Genomic DNA, 20224 nt, shown 5'->3' on the forward strand with positions numbered 1-20224 from the left:
AATTCCCTCCCCCCGCAAAGCTCATCATACATGCACTTAATTTAAATGAGGTGTAAGACATACAGCATGGGAGGAGGCAATGGTAAACTCCTCCTGTATTCTACCAAAGACAACTGCAGGGCTGTGTGGTCGCCAGGAGTCGACACTGACTCAATGGCACACTTTACCTTTAAGTCACAAGGGCAGGGTGTTTGTGGTGGCAATGGGGTCTAGCAGTGTTAATCCAGTGACCCTAGACTTGTGTTCTTTCCTTAGCTTTGGGAAAGTTCCTCATCAAAGACTCCTGAGGAAACTTAGCAGTCATGGGATAAGGGGACAAGTACATGTGTGGATTGCTAACTGGTTGAAGGACAGGAAACAGAGGGTAGGTATAAATGGAGAGTTTTCACAATGGAGGGAAGTAAGAAGTGGGGTCCCCCAGGAATCTGTACTGGGACCGGTGCTTTTTAATTTATTCATAAATGATCTAGAAGCAGAGGTAAGCAGTGATGTGGCCAAATTTGCAGATGATACCAAACTCTTCCGGGTAGTGAAATCCCAAACAGATTGTAAGCAGCTCCAAAAGGATCTCTCCAAACTGGGGGAGTGGGCGACAAAATGGCAAATGCGGTTCAATGTTAGCAAGTGTAAAGTGATGCACACTGGGATGAAAACCCCCAACTTCAAGTATATGCTGATGGGATCCGAGCTGTCGGTGACGGACCAGGAGAGGGATCTTGGGGTCGTGGTGGACAGCTCGTTGAAAGTGTCGACTCAATGTGCGGCAGCTGTGAAAAAGGCCAATTCCATGCTAGGGATCATTAGGAAGGGGATAGAAAATAAAACGGCTAATATTATAATGCCCTTATACAAAACTATGGTGCGACCACACTTAGTATTGCGTACAATTCTGGTCACCACATCTTAAAAAGGACATTGTAGAACTGGAAAAGGTGCAGAAGAGGGCAACCAAGATGATCAGGGACCTAGAGCACCTTTCTTATGAGGCAAGACTACAACACCTGGGGCTTTTTAGTTTAGAAAAAAGATGACTGCGGGGAGACATGATAGAGGTCTATAAAATCATGCATGGTGTGGAGAAAGTGGAGAGAGAGAAATTCTTTTCCCTCTCACACAACACTAGAACCAGGGGTCACTCCATGAAATTGATTGCCAGGAGGTCTAGGACGGAAGTACTTTTTCACACAACGCGTGACCCACTTGTGGAACTCTCTGCTACAGGATGTGGTGACAGCCAACAACCTGGATGGCTTTAAGAGGGGTTTGGATGGCTTCATGGAGGAGAGGTCTATCGGCGGCTACTAGTCGGAGGCTGTGGGCCACCTCCAGCCTCAAAGGCAGGATGGCTCTGAGTACCAGTTGCAGGGGACTAATGTCAGGAGAGAGGGCACGCCCTCAACTCCTGTCTGTGGCTTCCAGAGGCATCTAGTGGGCCACTGTGCGAAACAGGATGCTGGACTAGATGAGCCTTGGGCCTGATCCAGCAGGGCTGTTCTTATGTAAGGGAATTGGATGTTCCAGCTGGCAAGGGCTGGGAACTGGGACACCTTGTTTTGGTTCTCATCTGGAGTGTCCTGTCACTCTCTCTCTCTCTCTCTCTCTCTCTCTCTCTCTCTTTGACTGAGGGCGAACTGACCCGGGTTACAGTGCCAAACACTAAACACCATAGAGTCATCTATGTAGAACACCCACCCACAGCTTCTCAGTGATCTGGTCTCTGTGTTATTAGCTGATCCAGGTCAGGCAGAAGACAACATGTTCTTGTCCATGTGCATTTTTTGTCAACCACTGAGAAGCACTGGGGCATGCTGCAAGAGAGTCCCGTTTGATTTTGCAAACTCTGTGTCAATCGTTGAACTTAAGCTGAAACCGTGTGTATGTGAAAACCCTCTGAGACCGATGTCATATGCACATTTTCAAATGCTTTAATGATCTCTTGGGTGTATTCCCCTGGAGTGAATAGCAGCTTCAGAGAGGTTTATAACAGGAAGACTGAGCAAGGTTTACATTTCCCACCCTTGGGGCACTGCAATCCCCCCGCCCCACTGCATTAAAATTTTTTAAAGAGATAGGAGATCTAATCACAGATCTCCATCTCATCTAGTTTGGCTGAAATGCTTGACCAATAAGAAGAAGGTTGCCAGTTCAAATCCCTGCTGGGACTATATTGGGCAGCAGCGATATAGGAAGATGCTGAAAGGCATCATCTCATACTGTGTGGGAGGAGGCAATGGTAAACCCTTCCTGTATTCTACCAAAGAAAACCACAGGGCTCTGTGGGCGCCAGGAGTCGGAATCGACTTGACAGAACACTTTACCTTTAGTGCACCTTGGCTATGTAGATTCCACAGCCCACACTAGACGCTGTTTCTCACACGGTTTGTTACAAATGGTTCAGGAGTCAGCATGGGATGGAACTGTTAGCATGTTGCAGGTGTCAGATGCTCTGTTTTTCCCATTTCAAAAACTGCCATCCTGATGGAACACAAACTGGCCGGTTTTATTTCTCAGTCACTGGCTGGACTAAGGTATTGTGGCGCCTTGCCCCATGCCCCCGATGGGGACTAGATCTCTTTGAAAACCATCCCTTGCAAGCTTTAAAAGTGGGGCAGAGGGCGGGGAGAAGGGAAGGTTGCCAGCAGCGGGCTCCTCTTCTCTCCTGGTACTTCTTGGAAGCTTTGCAAGGAGTGTGAGAGGAGATGCTCCTGCATGTGTCAGATCGGTCCCGAAGTGCAACTCCATCAACAGTGGGGCGGGGCATCTTGCCGCACTGCTTGGTGGCAAGACGCCTAACCTGGCTTCATTAAAGCGCCAGCCCTGACTAGATGCATATTACTAGATGCATAAGATACATAAGATAAGTTATGCACTAGATGCATAACTGTTAAAGCCACGATAAATTCTGGCTTAGGCTAGTGAAGTTCTTGAGACCAGAAATATCCAAGCAATCTTCTTCCTGCTACTTGTGCCTGGCTAGCGTTGGTTTGGTTCCACCAGCAGATGTTCCAGAAGACATCCTCTTCTGAGCCCCTTGTGGTGTATTGTGGGCACATTGCTGCCCTTCAAAGGTACGTCCTGGATATAGCATAAGGGTTCTCTAAGTATGAAGGAGAGCTCTCTAGAGAGGAGTGGTACTTGCCAAGTCTGTGCACCAATCCCAGTGTGCCATGACCCTGGGCGGAAATGTAGTCTCCTGCCATAGACTTGGAGTAAACTGGGGTCTGTGTTCAGTACCCTCTGTATACTTTGTTGGTGCTGAGAAATATGGAAATTTCTCCCCTCTAGGGTCCATTTTGTAGTCCATGTGACTTCTTGGGGGGGGGGCTGTAGTTCACTGGCGGAAGATCTGCTTTTCATGCAGAAGGGCCCAGGTTCAATTTGTGGCACTTCCTTCCAGGTGGAGCTAGAAAAGACCCCTTGTCTGAAACCCTGGAGAGACACTGCCAGTCCGTGCAGGACAATAGTGACCTGGATGGACCAGGGGTCTGATACTGTATAAAGCGGCTTTGTGTGTTCATCCTGTGCTTTGCTTTGCTTTGCTTTGCTTTGCTTTCAACCTGCTTGCCCCCAGGGTGAGGAGAAGAGTAAACATAACCAAGGCAGGCCCTCTCAGGTGTCAAAGTAAGTTGACTGCTTCAGGCAATAGATTTGGGGCACTGTTTAGGTTGGAGAAGTGTTGGTTTACATTTTTCTTACCAGTTGTGTTTTCAAAAGTGATCTTGTGGTATTTGTCCATGCATTCTGTTTTGTAATAGGATAATGAGTTGGGGTTCGAAAACTGACTTTGTTGTATTAAGAGGATAGAGAGGCCATACAATATTAGTAAACAACTTTGATACTATACTTGTCATCGCCATAGCAATGTGTGGGAGGGTCCACAGGATAGTGGTAGAACATGTGCCTCTTGCATCCTAAAGGTTACACATTCAGTCCCTGCCAAACCCACCTGACAGGATCCTGCCTGGCTGGAAAGATCCCTCCCCCCACCCCACCCCGACCTGCTGCCAGTCAGAGCAGAAGTACTGGGCTGGATGAATGGACTTGGTATAAAGCAGTTTAATATGTGGATTTCTGCTATCTTTTCCATTTGGGAGAAGAAGAGAGTGATGCCATTTTGGTTTTCTGCCTCAGGTGCCAAGATGCCTTTCAGGCTGGCCCTAAATGCCACCTGGGGATTGCATTTTACATCTTACTCAACCTAAGAGAGAATCTGACCATTCCTGGTACAAATTTTGAACATATAAAATGCTTTATAGCCTTTTATAGATTTGTTTTTCTGCTCCATAACAACTCTTCGGGAAAGACTATTTTACAGTTTGGGAACTGAAGCTGAAGCACAATAACCTGCCCAAAGTCACTCAAACTAAGATGTGATTGGAATCACACTTTCCCATCTTCAGGGTAAAGAGGTATCTACTAGGTTACACTGACTGTCAGTTTCTGAGAAACGTGAGTGTAAAACCTTCCATCGGTGAGAATTCAATTTCTCTCCCATATTCTGTTCTCTGTTGACAACATTCTCATGTGACAGAAATAATGAGAGAGCTTCAAAGGTGCATTTTAGTGTCCTGTGTGAAAATCGCTTGACTAAGGCATCTTTTTGATTGAAGCAGAACAAAGTTTGAGCTTGAAGTTAGGTCAGAATTCTCCATGAAGCTACTGATAGCATTTATTTTTCAGTGCAAGATATAAAGATGCATACACGCACACACACACACACTCACGGGGGCATAACTATAATAGGGCAAGCGGAGACAGTTGTCTGGGGGCCCACTGCCTTGGGGGGGAGAAGTCACATGACTGACTCCCCCAGTCACGCACCCGCCCGGGCTTCCTTCAGTTGTATTCATCCTCTGAAACTGATGTGAGTGTTAAGAGCTGGAGCTACCACAACAGCATGTCTTTCCCTAGTACCATTAAATGACATGCATCGTCCACAATTTACAAAACCTTTTAAAAATATTTTAGGATGATGTTCTGTTGTGGCTCATAGGTGTATGTATATATATATATATATTTGTGTGTGTGTGTGTGTGTGTATACACACACATACATACACACACACATACATACATACATGCACTTTTTGTTACCACTATTCAGCCTCATTTAAGATTTCTTTACTTCATGAGCTGAGCTTCAGTGAAGGGGGGAGCATTTTAAAATCTTGTCTCTAGGCCCACTCCAACCTTGCTACACCCCTGCGCGTGCACACACACATACATAGAGCAACTGTGGGTGTAGGTTAGAGTTAGGGTGTAGGTTAGAGGTGGACAGGCTTAAGCCTTCCGGGAGCTTTTTTTTCTTTTTTCTTTTGCCAGAGCCTTGGAAGCCACCAGCATGAAACAACAGCTTAGAACACAAGAACAGCCCTGCTGCAGAGGCGTTACTAGGGAAAATAGCGCCTAGGGCAAGCACTGAAATTGCGCCCCTGTCCAAACAGGAATGATGGGACTTGTAGTCAACAATATCTGGAAATCCCTGTTAAAAGGAACACTGTACCATCTAGACATGGTTGTTTATCAAAACCTGAAAACATGAGCCATCTCTGTAAAAGACTTAGAACAACAGTCAGGAGTTATGCGAGGATTCCAAGTGTCATTTTCTCTGTCTCCTCTCATTCTTTAAAAAACATGACTTTGTCCTAGAGGATCACCTGCCCAAATAGCCACTAGGAAAATAGGGGAAGAAGAAGGTGGTGGTGGTGGTGGTCTATGTGTGTGTGTGTGTGTGTGTGTGTGTGTGTGTCTATAAACCAGTGAATGATTCCTGCCAACCTTTGTCTTATGATGACTGTTGGCTCATGATGGGGTATATGTGCATTCATCACACTAGTGCTTACTTTGACACCAAGAGGGAGGAGGATGCATTAGTTTGCCACACTAGACAGAGGAATTTGCAACAGGAGCAGACAGCCAAGTTCTGCCAGGGCCAAAACCAGCCCCTGCCAGACTAAGAAATCATTGTAATTTGCCCCTTCCTGTCACAAGCAGTGTGCTGTTCTTTTATTATTGACTCTAACTCTCAGATATCCCAGTCATGGATGGAAAATTCAGGGTCAATTTACAAGAGACACATTTTCTACATGGAAGTTTCTTCTGTGCAGGTGTTGTGCAGAAACCCATGTGTAGTGACCGCCAGGGGCATAGCAAGGTTGGAATGGGCCAAGATGAGATTTTAAAATGGGCCCCCAGCCCCTCAAAGTCCAGGGCCTCCACACACCCCAGGCCCCCAAGGATTTAAGTCTGATATTTCAAAATAAGTATGCTGCCTGGAAATACATTTCACTGAATACACACATGCACACTTCACAGTATATAGTGATATACATTGAGTACTATATATTTGTGCTACTTTTAATGCCTAGAACACACTAGCAATGCTAATTATTAAAATGGCATCCTCACTGCAGATTAGCAAAGGAGACTTTCAACCATGCAGGGTGAGCCTATGTTTGTTTTCTCAGAATTCTGAACAAATTCAGTAAAGTTTGATTCCAGGAAGTTTTTCACATGAGGCATTTAAAGCCCTTTAACACACATCTCCTCTGGAATGGAGGTGCTGCATTCACATGTTGGCCAGATTTACCCTGAAGTCCCTGCAAGTTATTGGGGAGCAGTTCACACACAAGAAAAATAAAATAAAAGCACCACACATGCTTCACAGTTCTCACTCAGACCTTCTGGGTTGCAAAACAACTTGAACATAAGTGCATTTATGAATGAATGAATGAATGAAAATAAATAAAATATACTTGTTCCAGAAGTTTTTGTAATTTTCTGCCCTGAAACAAGCCATTTATAGGCCTTTTTAGATAGTTTTTGTTTTTAAAGCCAGCACATTTTTCAGTCTGTTTTAAATTAAATATTCAGAGACTTCTCAGTCTCGCCCCACTCCCCATATCAAAGCCCTATGGCAAGCAGATTCCTATAGGGGTGGGGGGACCACAAAAAGGAATTCACAGCCTACCTGGCAAAAGCTGTGCTGGATGGTCTGGGCAGAGGGTCTGCTGCTGCTGCTGCTGCTGCAGAGAACTCTGCCTGCTTCCTCCTTCCTGGCTTGCTTGGCCTGCAGAGTACAGGCTTCAGGGAGGCCTACTCGGAGGCCTCTATGGAAGCCCCGCCCACCCGCCGATCAGCTGAGAGGCGGGGAGAGAAGAGCTCTGCAGTTTGCAGGCCTTGCCAATCCTAGGCCTCGCTGATCAGCCGGAGCTGGAGGCAAGTGGCTGAGGGGCCCTGGGGCTGGTCAGGTGGGCAATGGGGTGGGGGTGGCAGGAACTGGCATGGCGCCCCCACCTCAGTGGCGCCTAGGGCACGTGCCCTGCCTGTCCCCCCCCCCCAGTTCTGCCTATGCCCTGCTGGATCAGGCCCAAGACCCATCTAGTCCAGCATCCTGTTTCATACAGTGGCCCACCAGATGCCGCTAGGAGACCTACAAGCAAGAGGTGAGGGCATACCTTCTAGTGTTGCTCCCCTGCAACTGCATCCTGCCTCTGAGGCTGGAGGTGGCCTATAGCCCTCAGACTTGTAGCTGTTGATAGACCTCTCCTCCATGAAGTTATCTAAACACCTCTTAAAGCCATCCAGGTTGTTGGCGGTCACCACATCTTGTGGCAGAGAGTTCCACAAGTTGATTATGTGTTATGTGAAAAAGTGCTTCCCTTTGTTGGTCCTAAATTTATTGGCAATCAATTTCATGAGGGGACTCCCAGCTGGTTCTGCTGTTATGCGCGAGAGATAAAAATTTCTATCAACTTTCTCCACACCATGCATGATTATATAGATTTTTATCATGTCTCCCCATAGTCTTTTTTCTAAACTAAAAAGCCCCAGGTGTTGTAGCCTTGCCTCATAAGAAAGGTTCTCCAGGCCCCTGATTATCTTGGTTTCCCTATTCTGCACCTTTTCCAGTTCTGCAATGTCCTTCTTTAGGTATGGTGACCAGAATTGTACGCAGTACTTCAAGTGTGGCAGCACCATAGTTTTGTATATGGAGATGATAATATTAGCAGTTTCATTTTCAATCCTCTTTGGCATGGAATTGGCCCTTTTCACAGCTGCCGCACATTGTATTGGCACTTTCAACGAGCTGTCCACTGTGAGCCCAAGATCCCTCTCCTGGTCAGTGAGTCACCGACAGCTCAGATCCCATCAGCGTATATGTGAAGTTGGGTTTTTTTACCCCAATATGCATCACTTTACACTTGCCAATATTGAACTGCATTTGCCATTTTGTTGCCCACTCACCCAGTTTGGAGAGATCCTTGCAGAACTCCTTACAATCTGATCTGGATTTCATTGCCCTACATAATTTGGTGTCATCTGCAAATTTGGCCACCTTGCTGCTTACCCCAACTTCTTGATCATTTATGAATTTAAATTAAATTAAATTAATTAAATTAAAAAGCACTGGTCCCAATACAGCTCCCTGGGGGACCCCACTTCTTACTTCCCTCCATTGTGAAAACTCTCCATTTATACCTACCCTCTGTTTCCTGTCCTTCAACCAGTTACCAATCCACACATGTACTTGTCCCCTTATCCCATGACTGATCAATTTTCTCAGGAGTCCTTGGTGAGGAACTTTGTCAAAGGTTTTTTGGAAATCCAGGTATACCGTATTTTACTGAGTATAAGCCGCACTTCTTTCCTTGAAAAATATCCCCCCAAATTCAGGTGCGTCTTATACTCCGATTGGCCGGGGAGAAGTTAAAAGTTTAGGGCTTGTCGGGAAAAAGAGGGGGAGGAGGAGGAAGAGGAGGAGGAAGGGTTCGGAAGGATCGGGGTGGGCGGTTCCATTAAGGGCGGGGGAGGGTTTACTTACCCCTCCCGCGCTTTCCCCACTCCATCGCCGTATTTCCTTTACAAATTGGGCGGCAGGATACCTCGCTGCCGCCCCTTTCTCCTTGTTCTGTTCAAATCGGGCAGCAGGATACTTCCCTGCCGCCCCCTTCCCCGCTGGGCTCCTTTTAGAAATCAGGAGGCAGGATACCTCCCTGCCGCCCCTTTCCAGGCTTGGCTGCAAAAGGCTTCTTAAAGCCTTTTGCAGCCAAGCAGGGAAAGGGGCGGCAGGGAGGTATCCTGCCACCTGATTTCTAAAAGGAGCCCAGTGGGGAAGGGGGCGGCAAGGAGGTCCCTGCTGCCCCTTTTCCGCTGGGCTCCTTTCCAAAATCAGGCGGCAGGATACCTCCCTGCCGCCCCTTTCCCTGCTTGGCTGCAAAAGGCTTTAAGAAGCCTTTTGCACGCGCGCACGCAAAAGGCTTCTTAGAGCCTTTTGCAGCCAAGCCTGGAAAGGGGCGGCACGAGCCCGTACAGGTGAGCGCCAGCCCGCAGGAGCCGCCGGAGGCACAAGGTGAAGGAGGTCCCGAGCAACAACTAGCAGCAGCAGCCGCCACCGCCGCGGGTCACCAACGTGGGTTCGCTGCTGCTGGCAGGAGGGAAAGGACAGAGCGGGGCTCGGTGGGAGGGCTTGGAGGGGAGATGGAGGCGAGAGGAGAAGGAAAGCTCGAAAACTCAAAAACTGGATGAAAATTTAAGGTGCGTCTTATAGTCTGTAGCGTCTTATAGTCCGTAAAATACGGTACTACAACATCCAGGTATGCTATGTCAACTGGATCACCTTTATCCACACACCTGTTGACACTCTCTCATAAAATTCCAAAAGGTTAGTGAGGCAAGATTTACCTTTGCAGAAGCCATGCTGGTTCTCCCCCAGCAGGGCCTATTCTTCTGTTTGCTTTACAATTTTATCCTTGAGAATTCTTTCCATCAATTTGTCTGGAACAGACGTTAAGCTAACCAGCCTGTAATTTCCCCAATTGCCCCTGGATCCCTTTTTGAAAATCAGTGTGTTATATTTGTTGCTTTCCAGTCCTCTAGTACAGAGCCTGATTGTAGGGATATGTTAGATATTTTTGCCAAGAGTTTGGCAATTTCACATTTGAGTTCTTTAAGGATTTTTGGATGGATGCTGTCTGGCCCTGGCGGTTTGCACAAGGCAAAATGGTAGCTTGTACAAAAATATTAACATCAAGCCCTTGAATTCTCTGAGAATTTTGCTGCAGGACAGGAGAGGTGCAAGAGGTGCTGTTTTACAGAGGAAGGAGCTAGAAAGAAATTAATTGGAAAGAAAGTAAAAGCAACCTTTATCACTCTAAGAGAGAAGAACTTAAAATGATGGAGCCATGCCTGTGGTCATGAGCCAGCCAATCAACCAGGTTTGAAGTATTGGCTGGAAGAGAGGGAGAAGCCAGCCCCAATGCCTGGAGAGCTACTTCAGACAAGCCTAGAAGCTACCAGTAGCTCCTAAGCTACCTGATGTCCATCTCTGGTGTAGGTTATAAGGCAATAACTTATGCATATTAATACCTGGATGGTCATGGAGTATGCTTTGTAGAAGGATTAACTTTGCAATGTGCTGCTCTTTAGTGATTCTGGTAACATTCATCAATTATATATAAATAACTGTGCAGAAACCTTGATGGTCATCTTGATAATTGAAACCACCGCCTAGAGATTTCAATATCAGCGGTACATACATTCAATCAATCAATCAATCAATCAAAGAGTACATCTCTACATTTGGTTCCTCTTCAGGACTAGCAGCGTTTTTTAAAAGAAATACCACACATTGTGACATCTATATAAAATATCTCAGGGCTATAAGTTATAATCCCTCCTTAAAACAGTTAATTACCCTATTGTCAAGAGGCTCTGCTCCACCCTCTGACAGACAGATGCCACCCAGGTGTCATCTGTCACCTTTGTTGTGTGTCTGCTGTTTGCTGACTATCTGTGCCCTAATCCTGACTATCATGTTTCCTAATGTTGTGTTATACACACATATAGAACATAAGACCCTCAAGACACACCTGTTTTCTCAGGCTTTTAGCTGAAATTAATTTTAAACTGTTTAATTGTTTTTATTCTATGAAATTGTTTTAACTTTTTTATTCTGTCAAATTGATTTAATTGTTTTTACTCTGTTATATATTTGTTTTAAACGGTGTACACTGCCTAGAGATACACAGACCAGGCGGTATATAAATATGATAATAAATAAATAAATAAATAAATAAATAAATAAATAATATGGGGTGGTCTTTGTTGTTAATAATAATAGTAACAATAAAATTAATACACTACTTACTGTTTTTGCTAATCCATCGGACTTTGGATTCCATCCAGACCAACTGAGAATTGATTCTCACAACCATTTCAGACCCTGGCCGCTCTCAAACTGCTAAGGCAGTTGTGAGAAACTCCCAGCAGGCACTATGTTCAGCCAAGATCCAATGTTTGGCACACCACTAAGTTACCCACATTTACGGAGGTTTGCAGTGGCATGCTGGGGCTGAACTCTCCATGTGCCAGCAGCATGCAAGTGGATCCACATGACCACCTTCTGATTTCGTTTCTGAAATCACATCAGCAATTGTAACAAAAAAAGTTTGAACAACCTGTTGCAAGACAGTTTTTTCATGTACATGACCATAACATTTCAGACTCTGAAATATACTAGAAGCAAAAGAGAATGGGGCTATTCACACGCGCAGGCAAAACCAGGCTAGGGAAGCCCAGCCCGGTTTTGCTGGCTTGTGTGAACCGCTGGGAGCCATGTGGCTCCCATTTAGGGAGGGGGCAAACCCACTTAGGGAACCTGGGCTCATTGACCGTGCTGCGGGGCTCTGCACGGCACCTACATGCAGGTAGCCTCCTGGCCAGTGCCGAGAGGATCCCTATAATTATCGGAGTTCCAGGGCAGGGAAGACTCATCCCAGCACCCAACCCCCCCAGGTGGCCAGCAATAGCTGGCAGTCGTCTGGGCACGTGATCCGCCATCCAGCAACGGAAAAGGTGATTATCTGTGGGGGAGGTAAGCATTTCAAGGCTTCCTCCCCTCACCCCTTTGAGCCCGTTCTCCTGATTGTGAGAAAGGGCTCAGTGTCTTGATATGCAGACTGAATACTCAGTGTCGCATTAACTTCAGGCAACTTCATATATCCATAAGCTTTGCATCTGAACCCAGTTCACCCAGATCTAGCCCACTGCAGTGCCTTGGCTTCCTATAGCAAGCTGTTACCTGAAATACTCACATAAACACTAACCCTGGAGATGGTGGTTCAAATCCCGGAGTCCTTTTCTGCTGGCCTCTTAAGGTTCTTTACGGAGACTGTCAGGATCTGTGACCAAAAGGGGAGCCATGCACTTGACCCAGTTCCAACAATTGTTGTGTGGGGTCGCTAGTGGGGAAAAGTTATACCGGCATGAAAAGAGTTAATAATGGCTGGTGCTGACGGGCTCAGGAATGTGGTGCTCCCAGTCAGAGGAAGGGCCCAGCTCCCAGGTGCTCAGCCCAACAACCTCTTTGGGGATTGTTTTGTTTTTATTGCTCAAGCTTGTGGACTTGTTCCCTTATGGGACGGGTTGGGGAGCCAGTTCCTTTATATCACTCTGTGGGTTCTGAACCAGCCACACCCACAGTGAGCTGCTTCCAACATTCAGCTGTGAGCTGGGAGGTTGAAAAAACAAGGTGTGTGTGTGTGTGTGTGTGTGTGTGTGTCCTAACATACCGGTACATATCTGAGTGCACACACCCACATACAGCTATATTCCTTATGGAGCCATGCTAAGTAAAATACTTATCTACACACCGACCTAGGAGTTGCATTCACATTAATCAATTGTGTGTCATTTCTGTGGGAGTTACTCAGGGATAAATGTCTGTGTGTCCTGTTCACATACTCTGTCTTCGCTTCCTCTTAAATACAGATCAAGTTCACTGAAGTTACATAGGCAAGTGCCAGAGTTTTCCTTTGCAGTGTTCCTAGTAATTCCTTGCGAGCCTTCCTGATCGTGTTCACTCTGTATACTGGCGGCAGCAGCAGCAGCTACCACAGAGCTGCTTCCTCAGTAACTCTTTCTGTATGAACCTGGAAGTTTTCCAACACTGAGGAGGCCATCCTTAACACGGGGTTGTGTACTGAGCATGCTCCAACAGACAGGACCTGACCTTTTGAACTGTAGGCATGGCCAGCTTCCTGCCTGGAGGGCAGCAAACCCCCAGTTCCAGTCCTGTTGTGCTCCAGAACACAGGGCTACCGAGGAGCTCCTGGCTCCTTGACTTTTTCCTGTGGCTAGCTTTTTCTTTCTTTCCTTTCCCTCACACCCTTAGTAGTGTGCCAGAAGGGGGAGGAAGTCAACTGTTTGCATTTTGTCCTTCTGTAAATTGAATCTAAACCATTTCCCCCCCTCTCTGATGCATCCTCCTAGTCTCAATCCCGTATTCTTTTCCAGCTTGGGCATGTCCCAGTGTTAAGGATGGCCTCCTAAACCATGGTTGTGGTGGTGGTGGGGACAACGGCCTTACCATGAAGGGTTCTTTTTCACACTTGAGGAGGCCATCCAACCCACCCTAGGAATCCGCTGCTATGTTCTCACACCGTCTGGGTGGGGATTGCTCATTTTTCGGAGGTGGCAACTTCCAGGGGTTTCAGCTTTGTAGTTTTTTATCCCCTGCTGTTTTCTTCTGCCTCTTTGTTTCTAGCATTACCCGTTTCGTTTGGTGTTTTCTGTTCTGTATATATGTAACATTTGCTGTTGTTTTTTTCATGTTCTTGTTTGGCACAACAGTCCTGGAATTGGGGATTTGCCGGCTTCCAGGCAGGAAGCTAGCCATACCTACAGTTCAGAAGGTCAGGTCCTGTCTGCTGGAGCATGCTCAGTACTCAACCCAGTGTTAAGGATGGCCTCCTCAACTATGAAAAGAACCCTTCGCAGTAAGACCAAAGTTTCTTTCCCTGTCCAGACCATGAGATGCATCCCTCTTATCTTTTTATATTAGTATGATGATAGCTGTCTCTGGGATATGCAGGGAGGGAGGCAGAGGGGTCCCTCCTGTGTCTGTGATCTTATCAGCAAAGCAGTCTTGATTAAGACTTAAATTAAGTCTTAAGCAAGGCTTAATTTTGAGCCAGGGCTTAGTTTTCAGTGATGGGACTTGGCCCTGGAACATGAAAAGAGGAAGAGTTTGCTCATGGAATCAAGAGGGAGAACAGGACCGGAGCAAAACACAATAGCTCATTCATCCATATGCTCTGACCCTGGCAGCTGCAAATAGATACAGGTGCCTAAGTCAAGGCAGAAACCCTCTCCCCCATGTGCAGTCTCTAAACACACATGAGAGTCACACAGCAATGAAGAGAGTATATGAGCATGGCAGGGAGCATTCAGGCTGTGAATCTATTCGCCCAAGAGTTCAGGCTGATGTGCAACACCTACAGCTTTCCCACAAGTGTCATGCAACTGCATTCCTGGAAGACTGGCTTGCTGGTCTGACTTTCACCTTGTCACTCAATGAGTATGGCGCAGTTGCTGGGAAAACCCTGCTTGTCTCCTGCTGGCTTCTTGTACAATGGTGAAATCGGTTAAGCCCCCAGTTTCTTAAGAAGTGATGGTGATCATGAGATATCTTGTATGTGCTGATAACTTCCTTCATGGTCTGTCTCTTTCATGGTCTGTCTCCTTGGCTACATGCCAGCTGCCCTAGCTTTAGCTTTCCATGTATGTGTCTGTAGAGTCTAGTGGAACTGAGTTTTAGTGCCCGTGGCTTTGATGGTCTATGTGCATAACTCATTCCAGTAATGCTTTACTAGCACTCTTATCTTGCGGATACTTTATCTGTACTGTGGCAAAAAGACACCCAGCGGTTCCTATGATTAAACCTTCCTAGCTATCAAATGCCATCTACATAAAAGCCATGTTAAATCATCATATGGAAAATGGCTTAAGGTCACAGTCTTTGGATTAGAGCCAAATGTATTGCTTGTTAATAAGCAATATTAACAAGCAATAAACTTGCTTTGTTTGTTGCTTGTGAGTACTGAATCTGTCACTGTGTATCCTCCCCTGCCCCCGCTCCCTGGTTCCCCTCATGCTGCTGTGGGGATGTATACACATACCCCAACATATGCCTACAGATACTACGTACCTCATGTCTACAGTCAGTGAAACATTCAAACTATAGAAGCTAGTTGTATCATACAATCCACACTATTCCCAAATTTACACAGTGCATTTCCCATTGAACCTAGTTGCATGCAAAGATTTACAGCCAGTTTTATATCTCTGCATGAATACACAAACAGAGGTGTGATGTGTGCACCCATTCACGCCACAGCAGAGCTTCTTTGTACCTCAGTAGAGTGTTTTAGAGGCTTGAACAGCTCATGCACTAGTCTTTGAAATTGGCATTCCCTGTTCACTTTCTGCACACTTTTATCATTTGTAAAATGCCGTGTACATGGCATCTCAATGTGGGGAGTGTGTATGGAGGGGAATTAGTTATATGTATGCAGTGCTTGCCATGCTAATTAACCAAATTCAACAGCAAAACCCCAATATACCGACAAGCTGGTTGTGGAACACTTTCCCTTGATCCAGCACAACTGTGACTTTGAGCCTTGTGGCGAAGTTTGTCACTGCATCAAAGCAAGCTTTCCAGTCCCCCCTAGGACCAAAAAGAGAGATCCATTGAAGCAGGGAGTTCACATGCAGCAGAAAGACCTCAAGTCTGTGTTGCGGTGGATAAAGTGGAGAGCTCTGAAATGGGAGGCTGAAGGGTGTTTCTGGGATGCCTTGGGCCTTCTGCCTCAGTATATTGAGAATCAGTGGTCTACTCCATGGGATTGTTAGACATGGAGAAGAATGTGAAGTATTTTTCTTCCAGATGAATTTGAATGTTGAGTGCCTATTGAAAATGCTCTGTAAACAGGCACATCAATTCTGATTAGGTTGTCAGCCAGATGCCCCATCATTTGGATAACTTCCTGAGTGATGCAGTAGTAGATTTTGATCCATTTTACTTTTGTGAAGTCTATTGTTTAAAAGCAGAGACCCTGGACTTTCTAATTCCAATATATTTTTCATAACTCTCGGGGTGTTTTTTAACTGGTTTTACTTCTTCTTTTTTAATGTCCTGACTTCAACTAATTCACCACGCATCTGGTGAAGCGTGCCCTAGCTTCCATGGTGCCATATTACCCCAGTGCTTTCCACTCTCCTGAAAAAGAATACCTTACAGCTGTACTTCATATACATACAATTACTTGTGCGAATCAAAACCACTGCCCATGCACAAGTAGGCCACTTAAATTCGGCGGACATCAATGAGATATAAGCAGCTTAACTATGTGCAGGATTGCAGCCCACATTTGCACCTAATATGGAACATCAGTTCCAGCTGTGCCTCTGTAGTTGGTAGGCATTATCCTTCTTGCTTTGGCGTACTACATTTTGTATATTGAATTTGAAAATGTATAGTATTTGGGGTAGTGAATGTTTCGGCATGATGAACCATAACAAAATGTGAAGTTAACTAGCTGTAGTAATTAAAAGTGCATCTTTCATTGGTATATTAATCAATTAAAGCTTTAGATGATTAATCCAATGAGAACATAACAAAGATCAGATGAAACAAATCAGATAAGGATCAGATCATTTTTGGATAAGATTAACAGCCTAACTAATCTCATTTGGAGTCCTGGCCAACATGCGACGGAGCTGATTCCAATGGAAAGAGCACCGAGTGACTCCCTGGTAGTGCTGTTTTCAATGGAAGTAGTCCTGTGGGACTACCTGGAAACAGTTTTAAGTTGCTCCACAGTTGTCCCATTGCACTGCACTGCACTGTCAGAGATGTCTTTCAAGTTGCGCAGCAACTCTGGTGGATTTCTAATGCCGACGTTCGGTTTCTCAGACTGTCAGTCATTGTATTCAGTTCTAGGTGTCACACTTTTAAAAGGATTTTGGCACATTCAAATGGCTTCAGCGGAAGGCAACAAAGATGGTAAGGGCCTGCAAAACAAGCCCTACAAGGAAAGGCTGAAGGAACTAGATATGTTTTGCCTGGGCACTTTCCAGACTAGCTGCTCAACAGCAGCAAAATGCCTCTGTTCAGGCAAGTCGCATTTGAAACGTAAACAGCAGGGGGAGCAGTCTTGCAGAAACTAACGACCTGAAAAAAACCCAGCAACTTATTTACGCCAGATATACAACGTCCTAGCTCTATATCGCAGCAATTAAATTCAAAACAAGGCACTGGAAATGTGAATGGTACCCTGCTGTCCACATAGGGACTGTGGTGTCACAACACAGGAAGTGTGGAAGCACACTTCCGAGATCTGACATGACCCCATTGCAGGGTCTAATCTGAAAAGTGCCCTGGAAAAGAGGTGACTGAGGGGAGATGTGATAGCATCAAACTAGGAACATAGGAAGCTGCCATATACCAAGTCAGATCATTGGTCTATCTAGCTATGTATTGTCTATACAGACTGGCAGCAGCTTCTCCAAGGTTGCAGGCAGGAGTCTCTCCCAGCCCTATCTTGGAGATGCCAGGGGGGGAACTTGGAACCTTCTGCTTTCCCCAGAGCGGCTCCATCCCCCAAAAGGGAAAATCTTGCAGTGCTCACACATCAAGTCTCCCATTCAAATGCAACCAGGGTGGGCCCTGCTTAGCTAAGGGACAAGTTGTGCTTGCTACCACAAGACCAGCTCTCCTCTCCTAGACCAGATCACCTAGACCAGACCTGAAGGACTGTTGTATAGAAAAGACTTGTTCACTGCTGTCCTAGAGAATGGGACTAGATTTAATGAGGTTACGTCACAGGGGGATAGGTTTCAGCTTCATATTAGGAGAAACATCTTAACACTAAGAAGAGTCTAACTAATTACCTAATGAGGGTGGGCCCTCTCTCGCTGGAAGTCTTCAAGCAGAGGCTGGACAGCCATCTGCTGGGAATGTTCTATCTCTCATATATCCAGCAGAGTTACACTAGCTGGCCTCCAAGGCTCCCTCTAATTCTATTACAGTATTCTGTCTCCCTCAGATGCTTCTACTAGATGCTTATGGGAAGCCTACAAGCAGGATATGAAAGCAATCTCACTCTTCCACCATGGCTCATATTCGGAGATAAGCTACCCCTGAACCTGGGTAGCCTATAACCATCATGACTAGTAGCAGCTGTTGACAGACATGTCCTCCATGAATTTGTCCGGCCCCCTTTTGAAGGGATTTTTAAAAAGAGTCACATTTCCTTACTTTTTGTAGTTATTTTGTTTCTGGTGTGTTACATAGAAGAGGATGAAAAATACAATCTTAAGGTGGCCTTTCCCAATTATGCACAGTATCAAAGTAGCTGAAGATATGGAATTCAAAAAAGCTTAGGCCCCAGGTATTTAAGAGAATGTCTTCTTCCCTATGAGCCCCACTGCCTATTGAGATCACCCGGAGAGGTTCATTGGCAGTTGCCACCAGCTTGTCTGGTGACTACACAGGGATGAGCCTTCTCTGTTGCCACCCCGAGATTCTGGAATGCGCTCCCTGCTTAAATAAGAGCCTCTCCATAACTTTTTAAAAGTCTCCAAAGACTTATTTTTTACCCAAGTTTTTAAATTGGATTGTGGTTTTAAATTGTTTTTAAGTTTTTAAAAAAGTATGATGTTGTAAACCACCCAGAGATGGAAATTTGGGGCGATGTACAAATTTGAAAAACAAATAAATGAAACAAACGAAAATGTTATATTGCCCTAGTACAGGGAAATATACATTATTACACTTCTCAGGTCCTTGGGAAATGTACACATTGAATATAATATTTTCCCTTTTTTGTTGTTTTAATGGGATAAGCAAGACTCTGGATTTCATGGAAGAGGCTTATCTTTATGCCACTATTATTATCACCACTCATTCTTAACAAATATACCTGTTTTTCATGTGGCTTCTGTTAGAGGGGGTACAAAATGCTTCATGGCAGTATTTCATCATGGGGGTTATTTCTTGATCTGGTGTGACGACACTATTTCTTCACATGAATGCAAGACCATTGTCATACAACCAGGGCTGCTGGCATAGAAACCAGCTCACCGGCCATTTCCACACTAACTCTTGCTAGGTGTGAGGGAGTGGTATGTGTCAAGTGCATGGAGTGTAATATGGATTTAATGCTTGCTGCCCAAGAATGTGGTAAAACTAGGCTGAGGCTTGGCTTGGGCTGCTACTGTAAGCACACTTACCTGGGAGCAAGCGCCATTGAGCCTAATAGGGCTTGCTTCTGAGTCAATATGCATAGGATTATGAATCTGGCCTCTTTTCTTGCCTTTAGGCCATGTGTGTCCCTAGAAACATTTGCCCTGGAGTGGTCTTTTAGGCCTAGTTAGGTTAGGTGGGTTATTGTGGTTATCTTCATGTGTTTTAGGGCATATCCACATTAGAAACCTTTATTTGTTTTCAACAGTTTGGGGGGAGGGATACTGAGAGCCCTTTTCCCGAGATCCTTCGAGATCCTTTGGGAGAAGTATTGACTATTAAGCCAGCTTAAATATGTGGTGCTGATATATGCCCTTATAGCTGCACAACTTCAGCTCTGCAGTAGATGTTGGACTACAGCTCCCATCATCGCTGACTATTGGCAACTGTAGCTGGAGATGATGGGAGTTGTAGTCCAACAACAGCTGGAGGGCCAGCGTTGTGCAGCCCTGCCTTACAACGAATTCCTTACATTTATTACATCCTGTGAGAAATCTGTGGTACTTGTGGTCAGGGTTGGATGAGGTGGAGGGTGTTGAAGTGTTGAAAGATTAGACTTTCCTCCTATCTTTCCAATGCATTCTTTTGGGCAATGTGTGGGTTCTAACCATTAGTAATTGAGAGTGTAGAACTTCAGGCAATGGAAGTTGCTTCATATTACTTTGCACACAGTAGAAGGGGAGTAATTTGTGCCTCAAGCTTGGACCTGGAAGATTGGGGCTCAAATTTCTGTGCATGTGTAGATGTTCTTCGTGGTCTCCGCCCTGTTGCATGCCCTCTCTCAGTTCTGTAAAAAGGGAATAACTGTGATTGACTTTACCAAGTAGGGGACAAAAAAATGAGTTGCAAGTGGCAGACAAATAGTAACATTTGATAGCTGAACTTCCATTTCAAGTATTCCGGCCAGGGATAACTTCTCTTCATTGCAAAGTTGGAAAAATAATGCTCTCAGGCATGACCTCTTTGTAACCTGAAGGCCCAGAAATCATATTCAAAAGAGCTTCAGTTGTCCCAATATTATCTTTTGGGGGACCTGGCCCAACTTTTGTGGTTGGCAATACTGTAGCTTAGTCTTAAATGGAAACTAACAAACATCTCTATGGGGAGATCAAATTCTTTTAAAGAAGGGAAAAAAGAG

The 20224-nt window shown here is 45.4% G+C and overlaps 1 protein-coding gene across 27 annotated transcripts in view; it reads left to right on the forward strand.

Annotated features, from left to right (window-relative positions):
- RARG (retinoic acid receptor gamma) overlaps positions 1 to 20224 on the forward strand; it is a 328355-nt gene that overhangs the window by 196243 nt on the left and 111888 nt on the right. Inside the window, exon 1 of one of the 27 annotated variants that reach the window (XM_053294852.1) lies at positions 13689 to 13777. The exons of the other annotated variants lie outside the window; for them this stretch is intronic. The gene's annotated coding sequence lies outside the window, so the exon portion shown is untranslated. Of the gene's footprint in view, positions 1 to 13688; positions 13778 to 20224 lie in introns of those variants that run through there. 27 annotated transcript variants of the gene reach the window in all.

The sequence above is a fragment of the Hemicordylus capensis genome, chromosome 2 (assembly GCF_027244095.1).
Source record: "Hemicordylus capensis ecotype Gifberg chromosome 2, rHemCap1.1.pri, whole genome shotgun sequence".
In the NCBI taxonomy this organism is placed as follows: Eukaryota; Metazoa; Chordata; class Lepidosauria; order Squamata; family Cordylidae; genus Hemicordylus; species Hemicordylus capensis.